Source organism: Euprymna scolopes, chromosome 25 (genome assembly GCF_053919585.1).
Source record: "Euprymna scolopes isolate OS-2025 chromosome 25, ASM5391958v1, whole genome shotgun sequence".
Classification (NCBI taxonomy): Eukaryota; Metazoa; Mollusca; class Cephalopoda; order Sepiida; family Sepiolidae; genus Euprymna; species Euprymna scolopes.
Genome location: NC_136506.1, coordinates 4,168,467 through 4,179,166, shown reverse-complemented (window position 1 = coordinate 4,179,166; position 10,700 = coordinate 4,168,467).

The window sequence follows — 10,700 nt, the reverse complement described above, 5'->3', positions numbered from 1 at the left end:
TAGCAATCAACAATTGTGTTTTTTTTTAAGGTTTTCATCATACTTTTATTTTAAAATATTTTTATAACGCGTTTCGAGCTTAGTGTGTGCTCTCTTCAGATGTTTTCGTAAAAAGTTTTTCTTTAAAATGGGGGTTTGAAAAGTTATTTTTACCTCCGCTGATACTAAATGTTTTTTCAAAGTGATGTGTGGTCTCAGACATTCTGTCTCCAACTGGAAATGTTCAAAGTGTCCGGTCAAAGTTAGATTCAAAGAGGCCGCTTTTGGTCCATGTGGTGAAGGTTTTTATGTTTTTTTAGTTTTTTTATGAAGACTTTCTTTCCCCATGTATAGCACACACTCACACACACTCACGCACGCATACATATACATACATGTGCATGTACAAATGCACACGCACACGTACGTAGGCACACACACATACACACACGCACATACACATAAATACACGTAGACGTCTACATATATACATACCCACCGCCACACTCACACACGTACTCACACACATCCACCACTAACACGTCAGGCACATATTGGTTAATTAATTTTATTTTTTTATTTTTTTTTATTTTTTATTTCATATATATATATTTTTTTCCAACCAAAACACGCATGTATATATGCGCTTAATCATTCAGACATAAGTACACGCGCACACAACACACACAAGTAAGATGGAGACAACACCACCCTATACAACAATGCATGTATCTTCAACAGCAACACCAATTCCAACTGGAACACAACTATCCAACACAAACAACATACAATGACCACCCATTCAAGTATTTATCACTGAACCCTCACAATAATATACACAACACTCATTTTACAAGGAGACATCACATCACGCTAAAACACAAAGGAACAAACAACCCCCACAATTTTTTAGGAAACCCTCAAGGAACAACAATTCCAGGTTAGAAAAAATTAGACCCAAAATCATCTATTTATCCACATACTCCTTATCAAAGCACGAAATGGAAATACTGAAGCTGGGCCTTAAATTCTGCCCTCCCCTAAAAGCAATATAGCGGCACTTAAAAAGGACCTTAAAGAATTTGGACGGAAATTTAGACTAATAGAAACACTAGATAACAAATGGGACAAAGATGATTCTTTAGTAAAAAACAAATCAACATATTTCCCTAATAAACAGAACAACACAAAAGAACTAAACAGCTACTTCGAAAATCTTTGGAACCTTAACCTCCAAAAAAAAAGACAAAACCACAAGCAACCTCACACAAAAGCAAAAACAAGCACTCGAAAAGATCTGTAATAATAATGACATAATAATAAAAGAAGCAGACAAAGGCAGTGCCGTAGTAATCATGGACAAAACGTATTATGAAACAAAAATTACAGAATTACTGGATGACAAACACTACTATAACCGCATTTGTACCAACATAGATAAAACCACCATCTTAAAAATCACAAAACTTTGTACAACACACAATTAAATGTTAAAAAAGAAAGAAAAGGACTTCCTCACAAATATCATTACAAAGACCAAGTACTTCTACGGACTGCTAAAAATACACAAATCTGTCGTAATAAAACTTGCCATCGATACACACAACTCAGAATATATTAGCGCTCCAAACCCTAGTGACCTTACATTGAGACCCATTGTAGCAGGACCAGCCTGTCTGACAAGCAGACTTAGCAACTTAATAGGCATCTTATTACAACCTTTTACTGATCAAGTTAAGAGCTACATAAGGGACGACATCCATTTTCTTACTACCTTACCACATACAGTAGAAAACGGGACACTATTAGTTACATTTGACGTTAGCAGCTTATATAGTAATATACCCCATGAATTAGGAAAAGAAGCAATAATATTTCGGATCAACAGACACGCACAAACACTATATCCTAGATTCACAAAGCAATTCATTATCGATGGTATAGACATAATCCTAAATAATAATTCCTTCAAAGTCAACAATGCCAACGACATCCAAACACTAGGTACATCAATGGGAACGAAAATGGCACCGACTTACACTACTCTTACATTAGCCTACCTAGACGAAACCTTATATAAAAAGATAGAACATAAATTTGGCCACAGCACTAAAAAAAAATTGTAGAATCACGGAAAAGGTACTTAGATGACTGCTTCATCCTATGGAAACCCATATGGGGGGGACATCACAGACTTACACACCATACTCCAGAACCTACACCCAAAAATTAAATTCACCATAGAACAAAGCTCTACATAATTACCTTTCCTAGATATACTGATAAAGATTAAAGACAATAACATTATAAAGAGATTTACCGAAAACCTACAGACATCCAACAATACCTACACTTTAAAAGTCACAACCCTAAACGCTGCATAAAATCAATTCCCTACACCCTAGCACGTAGAATCTGCACCATAATCACGGACAATAACCTTCGGAAAATCCGACTCAAGGAACTACGAATAAATTTAAGAAAAAGAAAATACCCATCACAACTTATAGACAAAGGGATCCAACTTGCGACAAATATACCAGTAGAAGATTTGAGAACCCCTAAAGAACGAAACAAAGAACAAATCCTAACATACATATTTTACACACAACACAAACAACCCAGAGCGTTTCACAGAGATAACAAAAAACCTCGTCCTACTTAACCAAAACAGCAAACTAAACAAATTCCTTAAAACAATAAAAATAATAAAAAGCAAACACCAACCCAAAAACCTAAAACGCATTCTTACCTCATCCAAACTCACTCAAGACGCAACAAAAGAAGTCACAAAATTCAACAAACAACGATGTGAATCTGCAACAAAATATTGGAGGAAAACACGTACACATTCACGAACCCCATACAAACATTTAAAATTTAAAAAAAAAACTAGATTGCACCTCAAAAAACGTGATCTATGTAATAAAATATCCAGCATGCGATAAATCCTACATAGGCGCTACAAAAAACCTTAGTAAAAGAGTAGCCCTACACCGATCCAACATCAAAATCGCGGAAAATAGACACCTGCATGTATCACAACATATACACATATGCAGTGGAGGCAGATTCGAGATAATGCCCATCTTCCAAATTGACAACTACTACTACTTACTAACACTAGAATAAAAACTTCATAGCAAAGTTTAACCCCGCATTAAACATCTCTCCATAATTACTCACATAAATAGGCAAAACACAAAGTACACTTACATGCATGCATACTGGAGTAGGTGTGCACCCTCACACACGAAACAAAAGAACCACAATAAAGCACGCGCACACTTTCACGGGTGCGCGCGTCCATACCCACTACAGTACCATTTCTCTAAACAAAAAAAAAAAACAATTAGAAATTATACGAGTGTATGTGTATGTACGCACATGTGTGCATGCATATATGTGTATGTGAGTGTATACATAGGATTGTGTATGCGTGTGTGTGTGTCTATGTATATATATATATATATATATATATATCATCTGTTATCTATGCTACATCTTGTTTGTGTGTGTACGTGCACTTTTGTTTGGGTGACCGAATCCATGTATGCATATGTGCTTGGATTAGAAAAGAAAAAAAACTTCAACCAATATATACATAAGGTGGGATGTATGAATATGTATGTGTATGTGTGATTGTGGGTGCATGTGTCCACACACACACACACACACATATATATATATATATATATATATATATATATATATATATATATATGGGTGGATGAATGTATACGCATCTGTATGTGTGTGTATATATATACACATATGTATGCATATGCATGAGTGGGAAAATGTGTTCGTATCGGTATGGATATACGCGTATGTGTGAGCCCCTGCATATATCTATGTGTATGCATGTGTGTGCGTATGTGTATGTTCCTACATAGTATGTGGATGTTTGTGAGTGTGTATGCACATACATGTATATATATATATATATATATATATGTATGTGCGTCTGTGTGTGTATATATATATATATATATATATATATCTTCTCTGACCTATTCTCCATCTTACTTGTGTGTGTGCGTATACTTATGCCTGAATGATAAAGCGCATATATACATGCGTGTTTTAGTTGGAATATATATATATATATATATATATATATATATATATATATATATAATAAAAAATAAAAATAAATAAAAATAATTAACCAATATGTGCCTGACGTGTTAGTGGTGGATGTGTGTGAGTACGTGTGTGAGTGTGGAGGTGGGTATGTATATATGTATGCTCCTACGTGTATTTCTGTGTATGTGCGTGTGTGTATGTGTATGTGCCTGCGTACGTGTGCATGTGTGCATGTACATGTATGGATATGTATGTGTGTGTGATTGTGTGTGAGTGTGTGCAATACATGGGGAAAGAAAATCTTTAAGCAAAACTAAAAAAAAACATAAAAACCTTCACCAAATAGACCAAAAGCGCCCTCTTTGAATCTAACTTTGACCCGACACTTTGAACACTTACAGTTAGAGAGAGAATGTCTGAGACCACACATCACTTTGAAAACACATTTAGTATTAGCGGAGGTAAAAATAACTTTTCAACCCCCATTTTAAAGAAAAAACTTTTTTACGAAAACATCTGAAGAGAGCACATCGTAAGCTCGAAACGTGTCATAAAAATATTTTAAAATAAAAATATGATGAAAACCTTAAAAAAAACCCACAATTGTTGATGGCTACACTCTTTTAAATATACATTTTTTTCTCTCGTTGGAACTACACAACCATCACTTTAAATATATATATATATATATATATATATATATATATATATATATATATATATATATATATATATTAGGATTACTTTATCTTTTCAGATAATCGACATCTTACCCCCCCCCGAAATCCGTACCATTAGCGCCAGCGAATACCACGGTGATATTGGTGGTTGTTTAAACCAGCAAACGACTTACATAGCACATTTATTCAAATGCTAGCACAGGGTAAACAAAGGAGCTCTATAGTCTTGTGTCTCTGTTCACAACCGTATTCCTCTTAAGACTTGCAGGAAACTTGCCTTCCTGTTGCGCACAAGATCTCTCATCCGGGCGATAAGGTTACATACGGGCTTATTCTTGTGAATTGATAAGGTTCATATATCAATCTTTAGACAGTATAAATTTCACATGTTTCACACACTTAAGCAACGTTTACGAGCGTCTAAGTCTTTACACATCCTTTACCCGATTTTATAAGCCCTTTGCCTCTTATACCCTGCGCCACTCCGAGACAACTCTTCGACTTTAATATATATATATATATATATATATATATATATATATATATATATATATATATATATATATATATATATATATATATATATATACAGTGATGATCATATTTATTGGCACGGTAAAATAAAAGTTAAATTTTGTCTAATAAATTCTAAAAAAAGGATTAAATTAAAGAAAATAACAAAGTATATTATGTATTTTTAACTGGCCTTTCCGATGCAGCAATCTGATTTTAGAAAAAATAAATAACAAAGGAACAACAAACATAATTGCAAAAAACCCTTGTTCAAAATTATTGGCACGGCTTAGTTTTTCTTTTAGTATCAGTATAATATCAATCAATTTCCGGTTTACGTGCTTTCTGAACTTTTTTATAGCCATATTATGCTTGTTTAACACTAATTAAGTGAATAATTTTTTTCAGATAATTTTTAGATAGCGATTTATTTAAACTATTATAAGTGACTAAATTATAATTTTCAATCGCCATGGTTAAAACTAAGGAACACAGCGAAGACGTCAGGAAGCTTGTTGTAGCATGCCATACCAATGGGGAGGGCTATGATAAGATTTCAAAGAAGCTAAACCTTCCCAAATCCACTGTTAGAGCCATAATAAACAAGTTCAAATCGCAAGGCCACGTTATGAGTTTAGAGGGTAGAGGGAGAAAAGGGATTCTTTCCCCAAGAGATGAACGGAAAATTGTTCGACAAGTAAAACAAAACCTAAGGATCTCTGATGGGGAGATTGTTGATGAACAGAGCACCTCTGGAGTGAATGTATCTCGACATACAGTTGGTAGAGTTTTGAAGAGAGCTGGTTTAAAAGCATGTCGTCCGAGAAAGACTCCCTTATTGAAGCCTATGCACCTGAAAGCAAGGCTAGCCTTTGCAAAACGTCATATTGATAAAGATGTTGCATTCTGGAAACGTGTTCTATGGACTGAGGAAACGAAAATAGAGTTATTTGGCCATAATAAAGTGTCTTACATTTACAGAAAATCTGGCGAAGCTTTCCTGCCTAAGAACACCATACCCACAGTGAAGCACGGTGGAGGCAGTTTGATGTTTTGGGGATCCTTTGCTGCCTCTGGACCAGGGCGACTTGTTAAGGTCACAGGTAGCATAAAAAAGGAAGATTATGTTAAAATATTGGATGAAAACCTGAAAGACTCTGCTAAAGAGCTCTCACTTGGTCGTCGTTGGTGGTTCATGCAAGATAATGACCCAAAGCATTCGGCTAAACTGACTAAGAAATTGCTTGAGGACAATCATATCAATGTTTTGGAGTGGCCATCAAAAAGCCCAGACCTTAATCCAATTGAAAATTTATGGAGAACATTAACATTGAGGGTAATGCAAAGGAAGCCTTAGAATCTTATTCAATTGGAGGATTATTGTCAGGAAAAGTGGGCTAAAATTACTACTGAAGAGTGCAACAACTTGGTTGTAAACTATGAAAAGCGACTGAGGAAGGTAATCAAGGCCAAAGGCTATACAATTGATTATTAAATAAATCGTGCCAATAATTTTGAACAAGGGTTTTTTGCAATTATGTTTGTTGTTCCTTTGTTATTTATTTTTTCTAAAATCCGATTGCTGCATCGGAAAGGCCAGTTAAAAATACATAATATACTTTGTTATTTTCTTTAATTTAATCCCTTTTTTAGAATTTATTAGACAAAATTTAACTTTTATTTTACCGTGCCAATAAATATGATCATCACTGTATATATATATATATATATATATATATATATATATATATATATATATATACACATATATATATACACATATATATATATATATATATATGCGAGTGTGTGTGTATGTGTGTGTGAATAGTTTATTTCTTATAGAAAATTGTTGGTTATATATTTGAATAAATGTTTTAGTGGAATCCCAATTCAAGAATAACACCTTTTCAGATAAAAAAGAATCGATATATACTACATACACGCTCTGCACTTTATTGGGCACTCTTTAATAATAACTTCAGTTTCATTTAATCTACATCTAGAAAATCAATCGATACAACCAATATATACAAACATATACATATCTATCTATCTATCTCTCTGTCTCTCTCTCTCTATATGTATATATATATATATATATATATATATATATATATAAAGAGAACTAGAAAATAGGTATTAAAAAGTGTGAAGAGGGAGGAGTAGAGAGTGTTTGATTTAGTGAAGTTGTATATTCCGTCTGAACTAAGTTACCGAGTGATGAAAGCACATTTTTTTTTATGTCTGCGCTTGCTACTTTTGCTAGAATCAGGTGACTATAAATTTGTTTTCATAGCATTATTAAAAAATACCGTGCCTGTGAAAGCGAAAATGAGATATGGCATTTGGCACTCTTTTCAATCAAGCTTTCTATAAACGATTTCCGTTTCTTCTTAAAATGTCTTTGAGTATAGATATTTATAATCTGGACATTGTATTTGAGCAAAGACAAGGAAATGTACAAAATGTATGGGTAATTATGCCAAACAAAGCTGACGGCTATTTAACGTCATTTTCCCGGTGCATTGTATAATAGAATAAACTTACATTCACGTACACACATAACCACTCGCACACAATAAATGTACATATAAGTATATATATATAAGTATATATATATATATATATATATATATATATATATATATATATACACCTACATGTACAGTTAACTTGTCTGTAATTTATTTAGTAGCAGAAATATGTAATTATCCTACTTTCATCATCGGCACAAGTTTATGCACCATATGACTTTTAGTGTAACCATGTTTCTATGTTGCAAATATACACATAAATAAAACAGGAATAGAATGTGGGTCGGCAATTCTTTTTTAATAACCTTTTTTACCATCGTTATAAATGTTTCGACACCGCTTAAAAGACTCTCGCCATCGACCATCTCTCCCGGTATACTTTACCTCTCCGACACCACGTCGGTCACAGCAAGCCATTTGCCGCCTTTACTTTACACGTCCATTTCCTTGGAGATTTACTGCTATTCTTTTTCCAGCACGTCTTAGAATTTTCGCATTTCTTTAACCGCAGACTTCCTAATTTGTTTCTGCGCATTTTTCCTATTGATGCATATCTCTGCCGCAAACCATCCGTCATTAATTGTCGCCGATACCTTCCCACACGCTCATATGAAGTAGGTTATACGCCTCTCTTAAGAACAAAATCTCCACCAAAGCCAAGTAACCCAACCCAAGGCAATAAAGAAAAACACGCAATAAAACACCACATTAAAACGTGAGAAATTAAATGCAAATAATAGCATATAAGTCTTAAACATTTCTATTATATATGTTTTCAGAAATTCCTTAGTTTATTTGTATTTACTTTTTTAAGTTTAAAATAAAGGAGTTTTAACATATTTTTCTAAATATATAAAGGAAACTTTTTAATGGGATGAAAGGGAAATAGAACTGTTTGAACTGTTTGAATGACTAAGATGCATATTTGTTTTGCGTTTTCTAGAAATTTCACTGCATCAGTGTTGAAGTGTGTTTGCTTGGTTGTGCAAGGAAGAATTTTAAGATGACACAGTCAGTCAAATCAGATTTTGAATTATCTTTGTTGTTTGTCATGAGTCTGTAAATTCTATAACGGGAATATTCGTATTTTAGTAATAAATTCCGTTTTTCGCTCCTTGTCAGGCTTCATGACAGATATGTTAGATTATTGTGTTTCCAGTTAAATTCATATATATATATATATATATATATATATATATATATATATATTGTATGAGATCTTTGTCACACAGCTTTTGCCTTATTTTCTTACACTTAATTTATTCTCAATATCATATACGTTCATACTTTTATATCTCTCCTTGCTCATAGATAGATATTTTCGCCAACTATCCAAATAGTTTTCTTTACGTTAAAACTAATCCCTTGAAGCCGTTGCCTAAAATTGTTATAACCCTGCTTTCTATCCTATTATTTATTTATAATTTTCTTTCTCAGTTAATTTTAACGAGTTTTTTTGAAAGATTACTTGTAATCGAACTTCTTGTTTATGTCACGCCCTCTTTTCGTCTGTACAGCTCATCCCCTATTTGGCAAGATTCTCGTAAATAATTTTGGCCTATTTTTTAAGTGCTCAGTCATTATTTGGGACAATAACATTGAACACCTGGCCCAACAGGCCAAATCATTTTTCGTGGTCCCGACTTAATTTACTATCAACATTATACAACAATTAGTGTACTTCCAATTTTAGTATCATGATACAGTTTACGCTTATCATTAGGCAATAGTAGTTATATTATCTAATGCAAGCACTGTATATTCACACATTATTCTCTAATTCCCGCTACTCTGTTCGTAAACAAACATATAAACGTCAGATTGCTAGGTTGGTTACATGAATACCCTAGACATGTGATCCATTGTCCGATTTCTGTCGACAACTTTCGTAGCGTCCCTAGAAACTTGTAATAATGTACACCCTTCATCTCTATAACTATGGACTCATGTAAATGTGGACTGCAGGCACCCCAAATGTTTATATTTCGATCATACTTGTATTCTAATGTATTGCACCTCCCCGTCAATAAGAGTTTCACTAGCAAAGAATAATTACACCCATATCAATTGTTTTACCTGGCCGTCTCGTAGTCTTGCGTTTATTTCAAAATTTGAAAATACTTAACATTTTAATATTTCAGTGTTCCGTATTTTCTAAAAATAGAGAAATGTATAAAAATACTGACATAAACCCGCGAATGAAATCAAAATTATGTATAAGTTTTTTCGGGTAGTTCATGCTTTAAATGAGCGTTTTCTAGTTCCTTATTCAACAAGAAAAGTAAGGAAGTAATATTATGACTTTATATTGTATCATGTATTTAAACAATAGAAGGATCAAAAGTCAATTATAAACGACTAAAATTAATACTCTTTATAGAAGAAAGAAAAATGTATTATGTTTTAGTACTTACATTTTTTTAGTGTTTACTTTACACGCGTAATGTAGTGTTTAAAAATAATTCCAGTCTTGCAAAACATCCAGTATTTTTTTTCAAATTTGAAAGATTTTGTAAGTTATAACAACAAAATCCAGAGATACGACTAAACATTATGCAGACAAATTTCTAGACATATTTTCATGTCGAAATAGTTTATTCGTAATTCATGTCCAAACAAAACAAGCTATTTACTACGTTTAAATGAGTGTGGCACAATAATAAAAAAAAACTACGGCCCCTGCAAAAGAAAATATATGGCTGGCAGGAACACAAGAAAATTGATTAGAAGGAAAATATCGAACAAATGTAGGCACAGACTGGTGTAATATTCTTTACTTTTTTTCAAGATTTCCACTCTCTATCGTTTTATAAGCCCCTTTTTGCGACTGTATTTTTCCGTGGTAAGTTTATTTTTCTTTCGCCTTAAATACCAGTGGTTATTTCTAGTATATCTATGATAC